At 34.6% G+C, this 22177-nt stretch overlaps 1 protein-coding gene across 1 annotated transcript in view; it reads right to left on the bottom strand.

Moving 5' to 3' along the window:
- The window catches only part of DIP-lambda (Dpr-interacting protein lambda), a 560727-nt gene that overhangs the window by 265649 nt on the left and 272901 nt on the right, over positions 1-22177 (bottom strand). The window lies entirely within an intron of this gene.

Raw genomic sequence — 22177 nt, 5'->3', positions numbered from 1 at the left:
TGGAATGACGTGAAAAACAGTGAAGAGAAAAAACATCAAATTTAACATTGTGAAAGAAGCGTAGAAAGAACATTAATAAATCGCACTGTAAGATTAACAGAGCCCACAGCACGTAGATGTGCGGAAGTTATTGAAAAAGCAGGCGGATCAACAAAATACTAAAAATTTGTTGTAAAATATTAAAATCAATTATTTTTAAGACCTATCTTATTAATAATATATAATATAATTGAGGAAAAAACATTTCCGCTATTTATATGATCGGAAAAATCTTATATAGTCTCAAATACTATCCATTTGAAAAACCAATTTAAATTAATATCTGTACTATCGTATTACATTGAAGTGACACGAAAATTTTGCATTTCTCCCTATTTACATACATATACCCTCACCTGTAGTTGCAAATAAAGACATTGGGCTATTTCAATGATTTTGAACTACGTTGTCGAGTTCAATATTCTGAACAATTTTTTCCAATAAATTTAACAGCTGCTCGGCCTTGGTTTCCAAACTACTTGTAAAAAATCTCCAGTTAAATTTAGGTTATGAATGCATTTTATTCTAAAGTCGGCAGCCGCAGTTTGATATAACCGATTCTAAACTTAACTTATAGATGAGAGAGCGAGCTATCTATAATATCGCGCAAACAAAAAATAAAAATCAATGGGTTATAGGTTGAGCTAGATTAATATCCGGTCGCCTTTAGGCGATGGGCAACGCTTGAGTGAAATAATTTTCGAAAAATCGATCGGTGTGTGGAATATTGCACTTTATTCCGATGCTCGATTGCTCAAAAATGTAACAAATATACCTGTCGTCATTGAAACACTGTTTACGGGACAAACATTTATAAAATAAATCATTAAATAGTACATATAATTTCAAACATAGATTGTTTTATAACTTGAAAAATGAACGATGATTTCAAAGTCATTGGAATCGGTAAAAAATACCCTGATCGATATTATTATTTATTATTATTTATTTTACTCCATAGCACGCTTGTTTCTACTTATTTTATAATTTTTATTAGTAGAATATACATTATTTGGTTTTTATTAACTGCTCCCTTATGTAGCGTATAATTGGTGCTTAATCAAAGATTTGATCATACTCTAGCTTATGATATACGTATGTGCGATGTTTAACGTGTACTTGTAGTGCTAATGTGTACCTCAGGCAATTTAGTTAGTTTAGTTTGTTCGTATGTGCTCCAGTTTTCTGTTAACTAGTATACAATAACAGTATACCTTTTGCGTTTCTCGCCTTTCGTCTTATTCCTAGTCGCCTAAGCAGAAGGATCTCGGTTTCATGTTGCTTTTAATGAAATTGATCAAGTTCCAGATTTATCTCAGTATCTGTTGCTAGGATCCGTTGCTAGGATTTCTTTGTAATGTACGACATTTAATTACGACATAACTTCTAGTTTCCATCTCTTTCCTATCGCAAGTTCTACATTCCGTGCTTTCGTCTATTTTGTATTTAAAACCCTTTTCAGTTACCGCTAGCCAGCCTAGTTTCCTAGCAATAAGTTAGCCTTATCTGTGCATTAATTCGTTTTATTTTAATATTTTGAAAGTAATATCTTCTAAGTAATATTTTGTAATCCAAGTAGAAGCTCGATTATCCGAATTAATTGTATTCAGGATAATCGGATAATCAAATTTTTCGAATAATCTCACGTTTAGCTACGTTCTACTTGAAAAATTATATCTTTTTACATATTACATGCACTGCTTTTTCCTGAGACGCTAAATTGCATATATATTTTGAAGTTAGTAGTTCTTTAAAAATACTTTCTTACTTTGTGTTTAAACCATCGTATATCTATCAGACTATCTCTGATTCCGTGGGATCTCCTTCAGAACGCATGAAAGTATCATTTGTGGAAATTTTTCTTCAGAATTTCAGAGAACTGTAAATAAATAAGACCATTTTTATAGGTCAACACTACATCTCATTGTTTAGCCTTCTCCAATAACATTTGCGTTTTACTGTAATTTTCGTTAAATGACATTTTTATAAATTAAAATTGGAAACGTAAATGACGTGAATCACAGTTTTAACTATCGCGTCAAATAGTTTCCCTGGCGGAGGACATTCGTTAGATCTTGTAATTATTAACGATTTCCAAATCGTATCCGATGCTACTGTTGCTTAGTTACGAAGAACTTTGCCATTTCGTTAAACAATCCTTTTTGGTCAAAGAGAACTCCCAGATGTGTACATTCTTGAATCTCTTTCGTTATCCAGTATATTATTTCCATTGTATATTATTTTTGTCCTCGCTTTTTTCCTCTTAGCTTTCTTGCACAGCATTAGTTTCGTCGGCGTTAACTTCCAGATCGTTTTCAAAGTAGTATCTTTGCATTATGTGCTTGCTTCGTCTTGAAGATTTGCTGGGTTACTTGCTAGGATTGTCACATCGTCTGCGAGTAATAACAGTTCCATTTCTTCAGTTAGTTTCTTCTGCCCGTTTCGTTTCAAGTATTCCTCTATATCGTAAATTGTTAGTATGAAAAAAGTTGGACTTAAACTGTTTGCTTGCAGCACTCCCTAACTCTAAAATCTTGTACTTTTTATAGTCGTACCATTTCCTCGTTTTATCGTATTCATTATATTTATACTTTTTGGTATAAGTGGAAGATCATACTTGGCAGGATCATTTCTGTAATAGATCCTTCTCTGTCTCAGGTCAATAGTTTGGTCGATTCCCTCAATAATACAAATAAAAATATAAATTTATTGAACACGGTGGTCTGTCGCAAACATAAGGTATTTAATATATAAATATACCAGATAAAACCTGATTAAACACTTTTTATTGAAATTTAAAAATAAGTGAAAGTATTGTAATTTAATTTCTTGGAAAATTTAATTTCTTTGCTCTATATATAAAATTATTTTAATTACGCGTGGAAAAGAATTTTGTGGCTGAAGTATTTTCGATCACTAATGATTGCTTTCATTTGATTAGTGTAATTGTTCTCAAATTATAAATTTCTTATGGTGTGTTTAAATCACCCAAGCGGAATGCTCGTTCTTCCCTGACTCTAATAAAATTAAAAAACGCACTTAAATACTTATTCTTAAGTAAATAATTACTTAGCGATATACCATAAGATAGGTATAGATATATGTATTTGATGTCAGTGTTTATTTATGATAAATGCTAATTGTAAGTTCCGAAAATAAACAATGTTTATTATGCGAGAACTCGTCAATTTCATCGAAATAATTTATACAAAAATTCATAATTTTGTAATCATTTAGGATATAAAATAATACATTTTCCTCATGAAATTGTATGCATAAAATAAATAAATAAATTTTCAATTAGTACCGCCAATAGACGGTAATTTACACCGAATGATCCAACTTTCTATAATACATTGCTATCATGGATGTTATAATGAATATTAACAATAGATTAATGATAATCGAATACTTGACAACTATGCAAAAGCTTACAGTATAATTATAATAAAACTTACAGCATACAAATCTTGGATAAATTATCAGCTTAATTAAAATTTTGGGCAATATTATTTAAAAGTATTATTTAGAAAAATTACAAAAGTCACTTTGTCGCTGTGTTATGTATAGAGGAGCCCTCCTTACCCTGACCCATTTCCGAATACCTTAATATTCGAATTTAATATTTCCTAGTAACGGATGGCTCTTTTTGTTAAAAATATGTATATATTTCATTAACGTTCATATACAATGTATTGTTCTCTTCATTCGATTGACTGAATCCTGATTAAAAGAATTTAGTACGAAACTAATACTGTTCTAACTATGAAAAAGAATACAACATAATCGAAAAGCTTGAAACCGGTGTAAGTGCACCAGAATTAGCAAAAGTACATAGTGTTGAAAAAGCTACAATCACAGACGTTAAAAAACGAAAATATGATACTGAAAGTTACCTTAAGCACGTAGATTCCTTATACACTAGCGCTGGTAGAAAAAGCTTGATTATACCGATGTAATGAAATGGTTTCATTACGGTAAAGACGATAACAATGACGATATTACACAAATAGAAACAGCAAATGAAAGTGACAACGGAGAGGTCTCGCGTCGACATATTCGTGGCATTCGAAAGAAGGTTTCAAGTACGAAAAGGATGTAACTCTCTGTAGGGTTTTATGTTGGAAAAGTTATGTGACTCAGCAGTCAAAGAGAGATGGAATCCATAAATATTTTGAACAAACTATCGATTAATCCTAATCCGTATTTGAATAAATGAAAGAAGAGCGAAGCACTTTTCGCCCATTTTTCATCTGTCGATTTAGGAATTGAATTTTTGATATCGAATAATAGCTGATGATGAGGCATCAATTACGCCAAATTTTCAAGTTGAGTCGACAGTTAATTTCTGAGATATAAGGGGTCAAACACGTCTACACTTATTAACGCGTCAGTCGGTGCGTGGACCTTTATGTTGGTCGAATAATTCACAAAGCTTTTTCTCAGGGATATGGTTGACTGTTAATATTTAATTTAAACTCAGATTTTCAAAATTGACAATGAAAATCTAACTCAATATTTGTCAATTCGTTCCAGTATATATGTTATACTGATATGTACAATAATTGTCGAATTACGTTTTGAATTCTGTTTCTTTTACGTTTGATGGAAAGAACTTGGTTCCAAATGTTTTTGAAATTTGAAGAAAAAGGGGATGAAGATGGTAAAAAGGACAGAGTCAGCGTTAGGATGGACTGAGAAAAAGTGGCGAACTATTGGTTGCTGAAGCCACGTTATGACATGTCTTCGGTTCTTCACATACCGTTAATATCACGGGGCACATGTATTCAATGCTAATATTGTAACGGTAAATGAGATAAAAAAGATAAAAGTTAGTACGTAGATGTTTTAAACATATCGTACATTTCATTGAATCAGACATTTTGAATCTTGAAAATCCAAGTTCAAATCAGCAGTCAGCAAAACCCTCGAGAAAAATGTTCTGAATCACTCGACGATTATAAATGTCCGGAACATACAGATCGGAACGTACTATATTTTAGTAATAAATTCAGTTCAAAAATCAAAAGACCAAAGATAGACGACGTCCTCGGCCACCTCTTCATATGAGAAAAGCGATTGTTTTATTATCCGAAAATTCCATTGTCAAGGGAGGCTCTACTATAATTCAAAGCGGCCTTAAAAATTTATTTCGCATTTAACGAACATTAAGCCTAAGAAGTTAATACTATTCAACTTTTCATGAAAAGGTAAAAGTTACTGCTCGTGCAGATTCTTTCTTTGTCTCTTATCGGCCTTCTTTATCTCTCTTGCTGTATATTCCTCTCTTCTCTTTGCTCTGCTTCGCTTTTTCTGATCTATCGGTAGGTAGACAGTACCACTTCTCTGTCTGAGAAGGTAAAGCGGATTCCACGGCTAAGCAGATGGAGATTCAGACGATACGAGCACGGTAATGCACCTCTCTGCATCATATATGGAAGAGGAGGCACACGAATAGACGAGGAAATCAGAGAAACGAAGTGGCAGAAGAAACGAAATAAGCGAGCGAGCGAAAAACCTAGTAAAAATGAAAGAATTTCAGGTTGCATGAATGAAGAGATAAAAGAGATGATAGAGTTTATCAAATAAAAATGAATCAAACAAAATATCAAGCTTCGGTAACATATGGAAAGAAAGAAGGAAACGAAATACGAAAGGAAGACTATGAACTTTATTAAAGAAGTATTAAATTACATTCTTTTACAAGAAAAGTTATACTTAGATACTTGTAAATCAATCTTCGCTTGGCTTTACAAGAAATAGGAATATTTTCTCCCATGTAAGCAGGACGAGATATAATTTGTAAAATTATAAAAATTTCTGCAAAAGAATTATGTACGGGAACAGTTATAAAGAGATGATAATCTTCTTCTTTAGAAGGTCCCTCAAGCCTGTCGGAAAAACGTCTAAATGCAATTGTAAAAACGTCAAAGCTCGTCGTCTCTTTTGATAAGCGAACCCTTTTAAATTTTCCTCTTAAGACACTTATACAATGGTATGATTATGATGTAAAATCCCTTAAGATGACAAAAAAATTAATTACAAGGAAACTATTTTCGATAAAATCCCTACAAGTATTCGCTTACGTCATGCACGAAATAAGTAATAAATAAATGGAATAGAATCTACAATTTTATAGTAAATTTATCGATATATACAAATATATTTTAATAATAACGAATTCTAGAGTCCAAAAATGTTTACAATTTACGAATCTCAAAAAAGATTAATTTATGTCTTATAGCATATCAGAATTCAATTTGCCTTTATATGTATGGAAAATTGCGACTAATCGATAAATGTCGACATGTTTGTTTTAAAGAACAGTTCATGGGGTCCCTTAGAATTTTTGATACCCAATGCCGTCGTTTGTTCACAAAAATTAAGTAAATCTTAATTAAAAAATTCGTTAGTTCAAATATTCACATCGCTAATTTGCTACAACAGTGACAAATATCAATATCTATAAAATTTTAAATCATCATCACCAGATGACCAACCAGACGACGGTAGAAGGTAAATAATTCTCTTTCTTTCTGACGATTTTCCAGCATTCCATGTATTCAAAATCGTTGTTTCTTCTTGTTGTTATTGGATATTTTCTCCTCAGTCAAAATTAGCGCAATTTTCATTAAAGTATACTTGCAAAACGACTTTGTTTCTTCTTCGAGCGAACGAATAACGTAAATCAGGTTTCAAATTCCATTTCTGTTAAATCGAAGCGACATATTTCCGACTTCCAACATTATTACTACTGCAAGTTGCTGTTAAATAGTATACATTGCTCAGAAGAAAGTCTTTGGAAACAACAAACGAGGATCTGATTGGATATGTGGTAGGCTACTTTTTCTAATTGTAAAAGTATAACAAACGAAATAATCACATTCAAGTTACGCAAAAGTCAAACCCTCCAGCTATCCTTTCATCAACATAATTCATTTGGTTTCCGAGTGGTTAAGCTTTAGTCGTCTCGTCTGGCATTAAAATTTAGAAAATTGAAGTGAAAAATGGAATAATTCACTTTGACTTTTGAATGACCCATTTATTTATAATGGGAATATATACCTTAATAATTAATGTGATTAACATAAAAATCTTCTTGTTCCTTTCTGTTTAGAAGTTAAAAAAAAAAAAACAAATTTTGTTAAAATTTTGTTCCTGTTCACCATTCACGTGTATTCGTTGTATCAATGTGTAGTCATTTCGAAAATTTGTTTTGGTGGCTGCTAGGTTATCACATTTAACGGTTTTGAGTATATTGTTTGCCTGAAAATAAATTGTCAGGCAATAGGAATTGGAATAATTTTATAATACAATTTCACATTTCAATTATAGTCAATGTCCTGTGTAGTCGATCAAAAAATATAATTTAATCAGTTGTTGTGTTTAATTTGCCACACAATATCTTGTGTAGCTCCAACGTGATTTTCATTGCAATACAACGTTACGTACACACAGCCAGTAAATGAAACGGGAAACTCATCTACACCTTTTTGACCACAGGCCCAAAAGAATCGAGTGCGGAAGATAAAACAAGAGACAGATAGTTTGCAGTTACCACGGCTGCCTGAAAGAAGCGGTGTTTTTCTCAACGGGAGCTTGGCGGTCAAAATAAGTCGTAATAAATATGTTCAGGTAAGGGGAAACTTTCAAGTTCACTGCCACTTTAACAGCAGAACCTTGCGGTAATCAGCTGTAAACTTATGGAAATTGTAGGCGGCACCCAGCTGAGGCTCCGCGTCAGAACCGTCGGCTGCGAATGTGTTAATATGCTCAGAGTTGCGAGCTGAGACTTGGAGCAGTGTTTTACGGAATATGGTTGCAGTGTGTTAGCAGGTGTGCGGACGAACTCGAGAAGGGGCGATCCGAGATCAGGGAACCGCTAGAATTACTATTTGCCAGGCCGAACCTGATGCGTAATCAGAGAGCTCGCAGTCACTTACGAGCGAAGCTGGCGCGAGATCAGAAGCAGCCGCGGAAGGTTGCGTAAACGAACTCGATACGAAATCGAGCACTCACTGAGAAAGGCAGTGCAGGCGATGCAAAATCGAGCGGCTGCTAGGAGGTTGGAAAATAGCACAGACTAATCTGACACAAAGCCGGGGAGCTGTTAAGATGTTCGAGGAAATATAGATGAGCTAGATGCGCAATCAGGGAACCACAGGCGCGTTTAGTTCTCGCGAACAAACTCGACGCGATATCGGCAAGTTACTCGGTTAGAAAGATTTCCTTCTGGATTGAGACGCGCCAACGAATTTGATACGAAATGAGGGGTTGCAGGAAATGTTAGTACAAGCCTTGTAACTTTGATTAACACACGAATAGTGGTGCTTGTGGCCGTGTGGACTACCACTTTACACGTAGCGCGTAACACGCTCCGATGTTTAAATAATAAAACAAACGACAACGACATGAAAAATCGAAAAGAAAAAGCTGCTTCCCAAGTATAAGGTAAAATGCGATATTTGCGATATTTGTACACATAGGAAATCTCACGTGTTATGTAATAAACGATATTTCCTTACATTAGTCTAGCATTCTCCGAAATTGACCATTTTCATTCATAATAATATTTGTAGGAAAAGATTGTACAGGGGTAGCGCCACTCAGCTTTCCGACTGTTAATATAAGTCGACATCACTCAAACGATAAATTCGTATCGTGTGCGTATGTTCAACTATGTTGTGTTATATTATTATTACTATACGACTGTATATACGACTATATGTTCAAATATATTGTAGACTTCGAATAATTAGATTCAAATTATGCCAGTTCACAGTTATACATATACAAGTGTATCATGTAACTGCATTCATTTGTTGGGTACTTCGACTGCAAAAAAATGTTCCAAATAAGAAACAAGCAGTGTTTCACCAGCCACAAAGATTCTCAAAAAGTGCAATAAATTTAATACCTGACACCACGTGATCTCCTGGCAGAACTAATAATTCTAGCTCATACTCGTTTGCTCGTCCACCAGAGCAATATTCCCAACTTATTTTTTTCACATAGAATCACTTTCATGTTGAGTGTACTATTGCCACTGGGACACCTTGTACATATACTTTGTACCAAAACTCGAGTTAATACTCTAAATTATTTATTATTTTGAAATTATTTAGAAACGATTTAAATTTAATAAAATAGAACAAAATCACTTTTTATGTTATTTTTAAAGTAATAACAACAACGTATTTGGAATAACTTATTCGACTTCAGATCTGATTTATTTGCAAAGTGATAATTTTGATTACGATTTTGACTCGGATATTGCTAGAATATTGTAATATTATTCTTGTTTCTCTTTATTGTAATATAATTCTTTTTTAAAAGAGAAGTTCGTTTCACCTACCATCTTAATAATTCTTTCTATTATTAATCGACTAAGTGCCAAATTAATAAGTTCACTTGATCGATTCCAAGGATGCCGAAGAACAAATATGTTTGTACACTTACTGTGAATGGATTCCTTTCAAAATGAAATTTCCATCTTTGCATTGGTGCAATGGGCGGCAAACATATCCTCTGTATACTGTAGAAACTAGTCACGCGATATTTAAATTAACTACGAGGGAACATCAAACGTAGCTTCTGTTGCTTATTGTAAAAGCAGATTACAATATTATTTCTCCTGATATACAATATAAAATGAAAAAACAATTATAATGAAATTAAAAAAATTAACTTTGATTCAACTTGTAATTAATAAAATTACATAAGCAAAACTAAACGATATGAAACTTTCAATTTGTTGTAATATCTCTGACCTTCTTGTTGATTCTATGCAAATAATAGGTTTATGTTGTTTGATACAATATTAATAAATGGTATACACACATACTTATTTATCGTATAATTGAAATTATGTATTTTACAAACATTTGGTGTTATTAATTTGTCGCCAATTATTACGGCTCGACGATATTAATTCCACTTCGCAAGTATTATTTCGCATATTGTGAGTGACATGAAATATTCGTGATAAATAACTTAAGCTACAAATACCTTAAGATTTAAAACATTCCCGCAATGGATACTATTTTTGTAATATAAAGTTCTTCTAAATATAGAATAGTTGTTTGATGTCACGATGCATATCCGTAGGTAAAATTATAGAACAAAAGTATCATTAAAGATAATTGTAAATAATAAACGTTAATTTTCTAAGTACTGTATATTAATGACTACTAACACTGTATATTTATCATATCAGAATATCAGAATCGTCATCGTTTATCATATCGTATCAGAAATAATTTCTCCTTGTTCATACGCCATGATAAACCGTTAGTTTAATAAAGTCAAGAATTTCTTACAAATTCTCTCTTTACAATTGGTTATTATGTCCATTAACTGCAGGCCCATACCTACACGTAACACCAATTGTTAGCGATCACTGCTATGATCGTGGTTATAGTGGATAATGAAACATCCAAAGACTCCAATGTATACACCCGTAAAAATCTACAGGGTGGTTGGTAACTGGTGGTACAAGCGGAAAGAGGGTGATCCTACGCGAAAAAAGAAGTCGAAAATATAGAATAAAAATTCTTTTTTTTAATTTTTCCATCGAGACAACGATCTACAGTGAGATCCGTTATAACGAGACGTGATAAAGTGCACGCGTACCGAGCGAAAATTCAAAGTCGATTTTCTCGAAAACAAAGCCTCAAACGAAAAATTTTTATTCTATATTTTCGACTTCTTTTTTCGCGTAGAATCACCCCCTTTCCGCTTGTACCACCAGTTACCAACCACCCTGTATATACGTACGTACTTGATTACACGGATGTACTAAGTTTGTCAGAAGAATTCGTTTGAATACGCATACACTGTAGACATAGGTTAACATGGTTTACGCCATGGCTGTGGTATCTGAAGTTACTTTGAAATTCGTTGATACGCATAGCCGTGCCATAAATTAAGGGTTTGCGAACGGTCTCGACTGGCGTCGAAAAGGAAATGCAATGATTCTTGAAATCACTTCGGCTCTGCTCCGGAAAGGGCGAATTCCTAGAGGGACCGCGAGCTTCCGGTAAGCGACTATGGTAACAACCAAGCGTTCTTCAACACTGACAGAGTTCGGAACAAAATTCTTCCACCAAAGTATAATTTTTGGACGCACCAACTCTAAAATTCTGTTAAATGCTGCAGTACACGATCTATTATCTATTATAATGCTCAAATTTTTTCAGGATATTGTCTTCAATAGACTGGCCCTCTTCTGATCCTGCTTTTTAAATGACCCGGTACATAATATTTAATTACAACATTTTAATATCGACACAGACATCTCACATGCAAGAAAAATCTGTCAGTAGTTTTGAGCGTTGGTCAACACGCTGGTTAATTTACTGACAAAATGACGGGTTTGAAGAGATAGTACACATGTTAATGGCAATGAAATTGTGGCACCTTTAAAGGCAAATACAATTCCATTTCTATAAACCTGTCGACGGGCAAGTTGGTTTATGGAATCGAGCCATTGATACATAGAATAGGAATTCGTGTATTTCTGCTCACCGCCTGTGATTTTTCGTTCAGTTAACTACGTAACAATGTTGGAAACTTGTATCAACTGCGAAACACGAGAGTGTGTCGCATAACGCGTACTCCTACCGTTTACATTTTATTGTTAGACGTTGATACAAGTGGATTGACGCTCGGCGCCAGTTCAGATAATAGGAGCTCAACTAAACTTCTAAATGTTCGTTCATATAAACAGAGTTCGAGATATGACTGCTCGATGTTGTCGCTTCTTGATACATAATGCCACTTCAATTAATCGCGATGGTATAATAGAACTTCACTTATTTGAACTTGTCAGAGAACAAACAATTTACATAATTGGAGTTTATATAACAGGAACTCACCAATTATCCCCACTACCGACTATTTTCCGTTGCTATAATAGGAGCTCAAGTTCAGATAAACGAAATCAACTAGCAAAAGTTCAGTTCATCGGGCATTAGCTAAATTTTCCTTCTACTGTACAGTATTATCCTGCGTTATTACCTGGGATTTTATCTTGCATTGTGACTGACGTTATCCCTATCAGTTCTTGGAACTGTTTTCGTGAAGCTGAGCTTCAACAATACGCATTTGACATAAACAAACGTGCCGAATATCGCTATCTCTATCTGTATATTCATTTCATGCCAAGCCAAGATTCCCGATTTAGATCCTCCTTTGCATTTTGATCAAATTCGATCCTGATTCGCGATCGAAATGCAAGAAGACACTTGTGCATATGTATACCGGCATTTATTGGAAATTTGGAGAAGCACAAAACATACATAATACGCAAAATATATAATCTATCCAAAGTGTAGCATTCTAACGGTTCTTTCCCAAGTTCCATCTTTTAAATTATATTCTTCAAAAGATAATTTCCATGAATATCTGCTGTCTACTCACAATTTATATTACGAACAACGTAGAAATAAACAATTTTTAATTAATATAATTCACCAACTCTATAATGTTTAGAAACGAACGTTCTACAAATAAAGTACAAATTACGTCCTGTCAACAATATAACATTACCTTCTATGTATTTGTACGTAACATTTAAGAAAATTTTCCCAAAACATTTTACCAAAACTGGTAAGACACCCTAAATGTACGCAACTAACGGTCCGCAATTTACCATATAATCAAGAAATGTTTGACATCTATAATCGTATATTACATATGATTAAATATACACCTGTCGCTCGCTGAACATTTTGGTCAGTTTGCATTTGTGGTGCAAAAATGTTTCCAAAATATATGAATTACTATATTAGCGACAACGCATCTTCGTGACGATATAATGGCAGGTAGCGCGCTGCCACTTAGCCTCACCATAATTTACGACTGGCCGAGGGTCCTGTAGATCCGACGAATCTTGACCAGGTATTTGGAGAATAGTATATGGAAACTGCATGAGGTGTCGATGACTGTTTATAGGATTCGTGGAACAGTTTACTAACGGCGAATGACCCGGCGTCGCATTGCCAAAAAATAGAGACTGTGTCTCTGCAGGATATGGCCGGACTCGATGGTTTAAAGGATATACGCGGACTTATTCCAAGGAGGAACTTATTCCAAAATCACCTTGAGAAATTTCTAACAAAGAACTATCTGACTAATCTAATTTCCTCATAGAATTGACAGATACATTGTTTATGTACGACACTGTTAACTTGTTGTCTTATTTACTTTAACTTATTCACTTGTGAAGTTACCTAATTCGTTTCGAAGAACACGCTGTATCGACAACATTCCACTCGTCAGTTATCACGCGCTGAAACGCCCAAAAAGATCTAAAAACATTTTTACACTCGTCCTTCCAGATATTCAAGATTCAACAGTGGAATAATTGTGCGCGCCATCAGAATTTGCGAGTGCGTAAAGACTCCTTGCATAGTGATGTTGTAGTGCATAGTGAATTGCAAGTATGTTAATTTGATCAAAAAGGAAGACCTTGTGATCCAGTAACAATGGAGTGGAAAATGAGAGCTTATACAAATGGGGAATCGCGAGTTTAATCACACCATTTAACACCAGAAGCGGGCCACCATGGCGCATCCTTTTCCAGTACAGCAACAACTTTGAGTGTCGGTTTCGCTCAATTGACAAAAGCCCTGTTAGGTATGACGCAGCCAAGCTCCAGACGACCAAGTCAGTTTTAAACTGATACATTTTTACCAGAGTTTGATCCAACGTGAAGTAAATTTCCTGCAAACAATTGGTCAGAAAAGATAGTACGATACGATGAGCTAGCAAATCCTCCGTTGACTTGGGAAATCTCTTCGCGATTGCCTATTAAACAATCGATGGCAAGTAAATTGTTCCGTTCTCAAAAATATATTTTTAAAAACATGTTTTATGGAAGTAGAAAGGAGACAAAATCAAATTTACCAGGAGATGAATTATTAGATTTCGTCGTAGAGGAAATCCTCTGTGGTAACATACGTACCACCATTCTGGCACCTCGATGCAAATAACTTGTCAAAAATATGTATTTAGTACATCAGACAGCAAAATTAAAGATTGGAAAGTTTTAGAATGATTTATGCAGCGAGAATATGCAAGTAACAAGCACAGTGATCAGGTGAAATCCAATAGTTGTCGTGGCTGCGGCAAGGCGAGACACTCGAGGTGAAGCTACCTCGAACGGTTAAAATATGGCAGGAAGGAAAGAAATAAGGAAAAAAGATGGAAATAGAGTAGCTTGCGGATGCTGTCATAAAGGCGATCGTACGGAAGAGCGCTAGAGGAATGCGTACACCGCACTAGCAACGGTTTAAAGCTCTCTGCAAGGGACAAGGTATTAAGCGTACCTTGAACGGTGTGCAGTGAATAAATAGTTTACGCTAGTTGACACGTGTGCATGTGATCGAAGAACATGGGATTCTAATGTCAAAAGAGTGAAAAATGCGACAAACGGTTCTGTGGATCATACAGCACAATAAAGTTCGGCGCAAATGCTTATATACGGTTTGTCAATAAATATCGACAACACATATAGATCCTTTTAGTCGAGAAGCTTAAAATATTGACAATTAAAGGCAAATTCGGCGTGAGAAATTCAGAATGCTCGCTTCATTCCTTGAAAATTGAAAATGTCAACCTATAATTTGGAAGATGTAATCACGGCGGCTAGAAATCCAGCGGCAACAGGACAAAGCAGAAAGTGTTCGTCAAGCCGAAAGAAAATTCGGGAGATGCCCGAGGGCAAAAGAGTGTTGCGGTGGTGGATAGCATCCAAAAGTAGATTACTTGCGATGCTCTACAATATCACTGCATAAGTGAATTGGCACATTGTTGTTTGATTAGTTGTTTCAGGGAGAATAGCTAGTATGTACAAGGTGGCCATAAAGTCACAACTGGAAGCTGAGAAGTGAGAAGCTCATCTCCGGAACCAATCAGAAGAAATGACTCGATTGAGAGCGGGTCCGATTGCGAGCTGATCCAAAATGTCACAATGAATCTGGACTCTTGACCCAAAGTATGCCAGCTACATAAACACGATGCCTGATGGTCGGGAGCAGCCATCCGGAGTTGATTATTGAAGATACTTGGCACCTGTTTTATTCAGTCGCTTAGACGTAGGTATTGTGGTATAATTCTCGGACAGGATTATGTGGATGGAGATCTGGTAGCAATGTTGGGACCTGTGGACATTTATCAATGTTATTATGGTAGAGTTTGGTCGTACTCCAAGGTATTCAGGTACAGCTTGTCAGCTACCAGCTGAAATGGATATCACGAGCTTTCACTGCTGATGACAGAATTGATCTCTCTGTTAGTGCGAAAATTCCAGGCACACGGTTAACTATATACGAGGGTTGCAAGAGGTAATATATTAATCCTTGAATATTATCTGTGTAATTTTAGGTCTAGTAGTAAGCATAGTCGAGGGCGATCTAACTTTCAGGAAGGCCGAGTGTAAGGCCATGGGCATTCCAGCGCATTATAATTAATGAACAGGATATTATACAAGAGTGACAGAGGGCGACGGCAGAGTCTGCGCCATCTACGAGTCGAAGAGGCGCTTGCATTTTGCAGCAGGGCCAATCCTTACCGAAACGTTATATGCGTCGATTTGAAGTCCGATTAGCTGAGCGCCTCATTCTATACATATATATATATTATTACATTACTACAATTTATCAACTTGTATTAAAATTAAAAATTGTAGCTTGACAACAAAACGAAGATAATGAGTTCCTTAAATAACAAAACTACCTCATAACGTATGACAATTAACAGAAACCAACATTTTTATTGTATATTAATTTTTTTATTTTAATATTTCGAGACAATGAAACCATACTGAATTTTGTAATCAAAATATTTTCTATTAAGGGTAAGCAAGAATCCACATATTTTCGAAAGCCAGCAAAATGTTAATCTGCTGCTATTCATATAATCAATACGAGCAAATATGACAATTCATAAGGATAATTAAATAAAATAAAGTAATGGTTTTCATTGAATTTTAAATAATGGTTATTATGTAAAATATAAATCATTATAAAATGAACGATAGAAAATGAATAATAGAAGCAGAAATTATTTCTTCCCTGGTAGCAAGTGTCGTATACATCAACATCAGACTTCTATTTTGTAAATAAATATCGAAAACGGATATTTCAACAGGTAAAATTACAAGCGTAAAAGAAATGAAGTTTCGATCAGTTGTAATTAACATTTCTAATAACGCTTTTGCAGTTAGATTGGTACTCTCGTGTACATTCAAAAACAATGAACCAAATTATGTCTCTTTCTGGTACATTATTTTGATTACAGTACTAATTCTCGAGAAATTCCCTAGCGATATGTCGTACCAACAGCTATCCCATCGGGAAATTTCTATACTAATATTTATGACCCAAGCCATTATTTCCGGACGACTCCACAAAATTGTGTGCACAAATCAATTGCTACGTAATTTATGATTTCGAATGGAATTATGGACACGTGAATTGTACATTAGAGAGATATAGGTCTGTAATTATGTGTTCATCGCATGCGCTCAATGTAATGAGCGGACACACGTGTATCTTTTTGATAAATGTGTCATCAACGTTTTAACAAATAATATTGCTATGAAATTGAAATTTAATTTTTCCATAGAAATTACACATGCATATCGTATAGAAATTATTAAGTATATTGAAGTAAATTAATGTTCTTGATATTCTTCCCATAATGCACGCTTGAAACTTGCAAGGCTTTAGAGTTGACGTGTAGAGTCATGTCCTATTTAATTAGAAACGCCAAAATATCTAAAAAAACATAAGCAATACGGAAAAATGTGTCAGATAAAAGTTGTATGGTATCGAGCAGAACATACTGTGCTTTTATCTATTTGACCTTGCGACGACATTGAAACGTCCTGTAAAGGAGACATAACATTTTTTTAATGGATATCAACAATTCTTATTAGCAATTACCATTACAATTCTTATATTTTCAAAGCACTATGATGTCAAGATATAATGGATTTGAAAAATAAATATCTATTCTCTGTTTGATACCGATAGCAATAAATTACCAACAAAGAATGTCAGTAGTTGGATATGCAGCATAAGACGTAAAAAGCGAGTCACTTAAGTAACTTTTTCTATTTTTGGGATACAAAGAAAAAAAATTGTTTGGTTCCGAGGGGGCTATTACGCGATGGTGATCGCCTTTTTTTAAACGGAACTATGTATTTTTGGATAGCTAGGATTATAGCCTCAGGATAAATTCAAATATCACGGTCATTTAAGGCTACTCACGATCACCGACGTGATAACGGCGAAAAATAAAGATCTGTTGTGAATTCTTCTGGAAAAGTGTATTCTTGGTTTTATTAACAAAGATCCTTCGAGACATCCGCGGCGTATCTTTTATAGCTTTAGAGCAAAAGCGTAAACTAGTTTTGTGCAAAAAGGAATAATATGAGCAATTTTTCAATCGATCGTTTAGGGTTACTTTCATTAATATCAACGATATACGGAATATTTTTTAAAAATAAGGACTTGGAACAATGTTTATAGTTTTGCACGTTTCGTCAACAACCGATAGGGTAGCGAATAAATGTTTGAGAATTGAAGCTGTCAACAAAAGCTGTTCGACACTTGCTTAGTTGTTCTTCACTTTGCAAATTATTTAACACGCTTAATCCACGGTAAAGCCACTTAAGCAAGACAAAAAGAAGAATATGGTTTCGTTGTGCGATAAAGGTTTATCGCTGCGGCAAATTGCAGAGAAATATGGTGTCGGTCGTACGATAGTTGCGAGAATAAAAAAGAGCTACGATATTGCATCAGTTTGTTGAAGAAACGGCAAACCACTACTTATATAGAGCGGCACGTGAAATTGCACATCGTATTCGGTCTGAAAGTTGCAAAACGCCAAAAATCGCTGCTCTAGAAGTCGGAGTAAGTGCTAGTGAATGGAACATTCGTCGCTCTTTAAAGAAAATTGGTTTAAAGGCGGAAGAAAGGAGAAACGCAAACCAGCTCTTTTAGATAAAAATATTAAATCACGAAAAAATTTTGCTGACACGTACAAAGAATTGGCGACAGAAGATTTAAAAGAGCTGTATGGTCCGACGAAACAAAAATTAACAGTTTTGAGTCCGTCTGAAGGTCCTGGTACTGGACTTTGTTCGAAAATAATGATCAAACAAATGGTATAAAACAAACTATGAAGTTTGAGGGTGAACCAATTAGGTGTTGGTCCCTTAGTTTTGAATCGAAGCTTTAACGTGCTAACAGCATTATGCAAATATTTTGCAAAATAATTTACCTTTTGTTGTTAATTCTATTGGTTTTGGTAAATACAAAGTAGTATTTCAACAAGACGGGGACCCTAGGCATATTGGAAAAGTAGCAAAAACCTGGTTAGAAAATCAAAAGTTTTCTGTAATAAAGTGGCCGGCCAAAGTCCGGGTATGAATCCGATCGAGAATTTGTGGTCCATTGTGAAAAGAACTGGCAACGTATGATAATCCGCCCTTTGGGGTTCATGAATTGTGGAAGAGAACACAACAGGAATGGTACAATATCGGACCAGAAATTATGAAAAATTTAATAGACACTATGCCACTTTGATTCGAAGCAATACGAAAAAATGAAGAAGAATGAACAAAATATTAATTTAGAAACCTTAATTTGACAAAATCCATATTTTTGTAAAATATTCCGTACATCGCTAATATTAATGAAAATAAGCTGTTACGCCTTGTTTCCGACGAATTAAAAAATTACCCGTATTATCGCCTTTTATACAAAACTAGAGGAGTGTGGTTACGCTTTTGCTCGCCACTGTACGTACGTACTCCGTTCAACGACAGAAGTCAGTAGACGTAAACAAAACACTCACGTGCTAGGCACGTGATTGAGGCAAGCAGCTCCAGTTATTGACCGACCGTGAATTGGCGAGGATTTAGAAGGATCTCGATGTCACGAAGTATCTCTTTTGCCAATAAAGCCGAGTAGACTCTTTTTCAAAAGCATTCGCAACAAATTTTTATTTTTTACTTATTATTGCGTTCGTGACCTGCAATCGTGGGTGTTCAAAATATAAACTTGTGACCTTCAAAACTCATGAACACTTGACAAAAATCTTGAATGAAAATTGAAAGAGTTATCTAGGTGGCACGCTCTTAGTCACTCATCTCGTATGTGCATTATACGAAAAAGTTTTGTAATCTTGATAAATATTATCAACATTTCAAGCCCTTGTGCTAACAAAAAGATTAGAGCGAAAGTGACGTTAAAAAGCCTAAATAAAAAATAAAAAAAAGTATTTTGAAACGTTTATAGTATCAGAAAAGAAATTTGGATGGTTTGAAGCACAAACGATATGATTCAATGTAGTAAAATAGGCGTAGAATCCACAAATAATTTAAAAAATATTATATTTACATCGTATGGTATTTTTTTATAATCGTTCTTGTATTATTGGTTTTGAAATATAGAATAATAATTACGAAAAGAGACACGAGTTCTATTATGCGAAAATTCTCTTATCCAAACAGTTATGCCCCGTTATTATTTCGGATGCCGGAGGTTCCACTGTATTTGATTATTTTGTCATTGCGTTATTATTTATATTTATATATTATTTATACTATTAATATTTATAGGTAATAAGCGAAACTGTATACATTATAATTTATGTTAGTAACGATATAGAAAATGAGATCATTTTGGTGCACTCTCCGCTTTAGTTAATGATATGTACACTAAGAAAGTCAACAAGTAGCGTTTTCAGTGAAATGTTTGTTTAGATAAAGCGAGAGCGCTTCGTATTATCTATATCAAACATTTCCTATTCTGCTTTGGGATATCAAAACGCATATCGTAAGAAAATACGCATTATATATTATCATCAAATATCGTATTATGATTATTCTTATAAATTCTTTATTTTCATTTAATATATTATTAATATATTTTTAATCGCAAGTTTTCAATACCACGAAAAGATTTATTAATTGCATCGAAGTTAAGTATTCTCTAGTACCATTCGTTAGATTTACAATTCTATAACCAACAGTTAGCTGCTTTAATGAAATTAAATGACAATTTAATTTTTTCGTTGGACTTTTCTTGCAGAGAAATATTATTTCATTAAGGTTGCTGCTGTATCTCCTCGTGCTTATGCGGTTTCGTAACAGGAATTTTAATATCTCGTTTATTAAAACCTACAATACCACTATGATTTAAATTATATTAAACCGTTCTGTATACCAGTAATGAAATGTATGTGTACATGCATAATTAACATGTATACATTTATGTATAATTACTATATGTAGCATATATCTCAATTATCAGCACATACAACTTGGAAGGATAAAACTTTTGGGTTGACTTCTAAAATTGGAAAATATTGAATTTCATGCTGGAAGAAAGTAAAAATGTGAATACTTTTTGTTGAAAAACTATTAGTTTCGTAGATATTTTAACTAATATTTTGTAAAAACCTATCGTTCAATCAGAATAAAAATGTTCCTTTCGTCCCATTCTCCTGTAGACACGTTTCACTGACCCTGAATAAAAAATTTATTCGTCCGTAGAAATCAATGTTTATACATATTTCAACACAGATTTCGATACCATTTTTCAACATAAAAATTGTATGTATTAAATTCCTCAATTATAAATTTTCGAGCAACAATTTCTGAAAGTGTTTCAAAATACAACATAGACTTCTCATAAGTTACATCACACAGCATAGCAATATTATTTTAACACATAATAAACAGTTAAAGATTCTATGAAAGTGACGAAACATTTGTCTGTATTTATATTTCATATGTCCATATCGCCGATTGGCAATGATAGTGGGACAATTGAAAAAATGTAATGTTTAAAGGGGAGGCTTTTTCAAATTTACAAAGAAACCTTTGTGAGTCAATACAAGATATTGTACGAACACAAGAAGACACCTGCCATTTGCAGCGTCAAAAAACACCTGACAATGAGCAATGTTGTGATAAAACTAAAGCCAGGTTGACAAGTAATAACTTTGCTCTTTCACGGAAAACCGATGCAATTGCAAATGTACCGTTTTACACGATAAAGATGGAAATACAGTGTATGATAAAAGTAAATCGGAAATTGTTCAAGTTGCGTCGCTATCGATGCCATTGTATGTAATACTCGGTTAAAGAAAATATTCATCAAACACATATACGGTAGAGCGTAATAAGGAAAGTTTACTATTTGAATTTGACGTTGAAGAAGAAAATTTGTTCACATGAATCGTTTTTCAAGAAGCTATTTGGACGATGGTGTTAATATTGATGAGAAGAATGCATTCGGCAAGAAGCTTGAAAGTTGTTTTCAGCCGCAAGAGCGAACACGCATAATTACTGGCTCGTCTTACTTGCCACACGAGTTGGCTTTACGGTCTCGCTAAAGGAGGAAACGAACGCGAAGGAAAAACAGAGAAGCATCCGAGGGAAGAACGGGTTATTAAAACGTTTTGAAAGTCTCTCTCGGCAGCAGCTTGGTTCGTTGAAACAATAGCCACGCTAGCTGCCGATTGTCACAGACTTTGCGAATCTGCTCCCTCCCTCGGATCTCGTTCGCTCGAATTCTGAATCACCGTGGTGTCACAGATCCTGAATGGCAGCCGTAGAGGCGACGACTCGATGCTGCAGGAAGCTCATTAGCCACCGCTTCGGGCATTTTCTGGCCCTTGCCTCCTAGACTTCGTCAATTTTTACCCTACCCTTCCGCGTCTACCCCCAACCTCGGCCCCACTTCCAGAAAACCTCTGCCTGTACATATGTAAATATCCAGTACATAGTCTATGGGCTTGGAGAACAGGTATCAGCGTTCGATCTCTTAAACGTTTAATTAACCTTATCAGAATCGCTAAGGAATCAGACGCTGACACTTCTCTAATTGACTATGTCGACAACCATTTTCTGCCGACTTTTTAGAACTTCTATAGAGAATGAAATCCCATTTTATCTATGATAGAATGTAATTATCCTTACGGAGGAATTTTATGATCGGCGATTACCGATTGCGAGAGAATAAGACGATAAAACTTACAGGGGTACATCTCCAATCTGCAAAAATTGTGACACTTTGGGGATATGTAGGCAATAACTGCAACAGATCGGCAATACCTG

The sequence above is a fragment of the Bombus flavifrons genome, chromosome 17 (genome assembly GCF_040668555.2).
Source record: "Bombus flavifrons isolate JBK064 chromosome 17, iyBomFlav1_principal, whole genome shotgun sequence".
Taxonomy (NCBI): Eukaryota; Metazoa; Arthropoda; class Insecta; order Hymenoptera; family Apidae; genus Bombus; species Bombus flavifrons.
The sequence above is the reverse complement of the archived record's forward strand: the minus strand, read 5'-3'. Positions and strand labels throughout refer to the sequence as shown.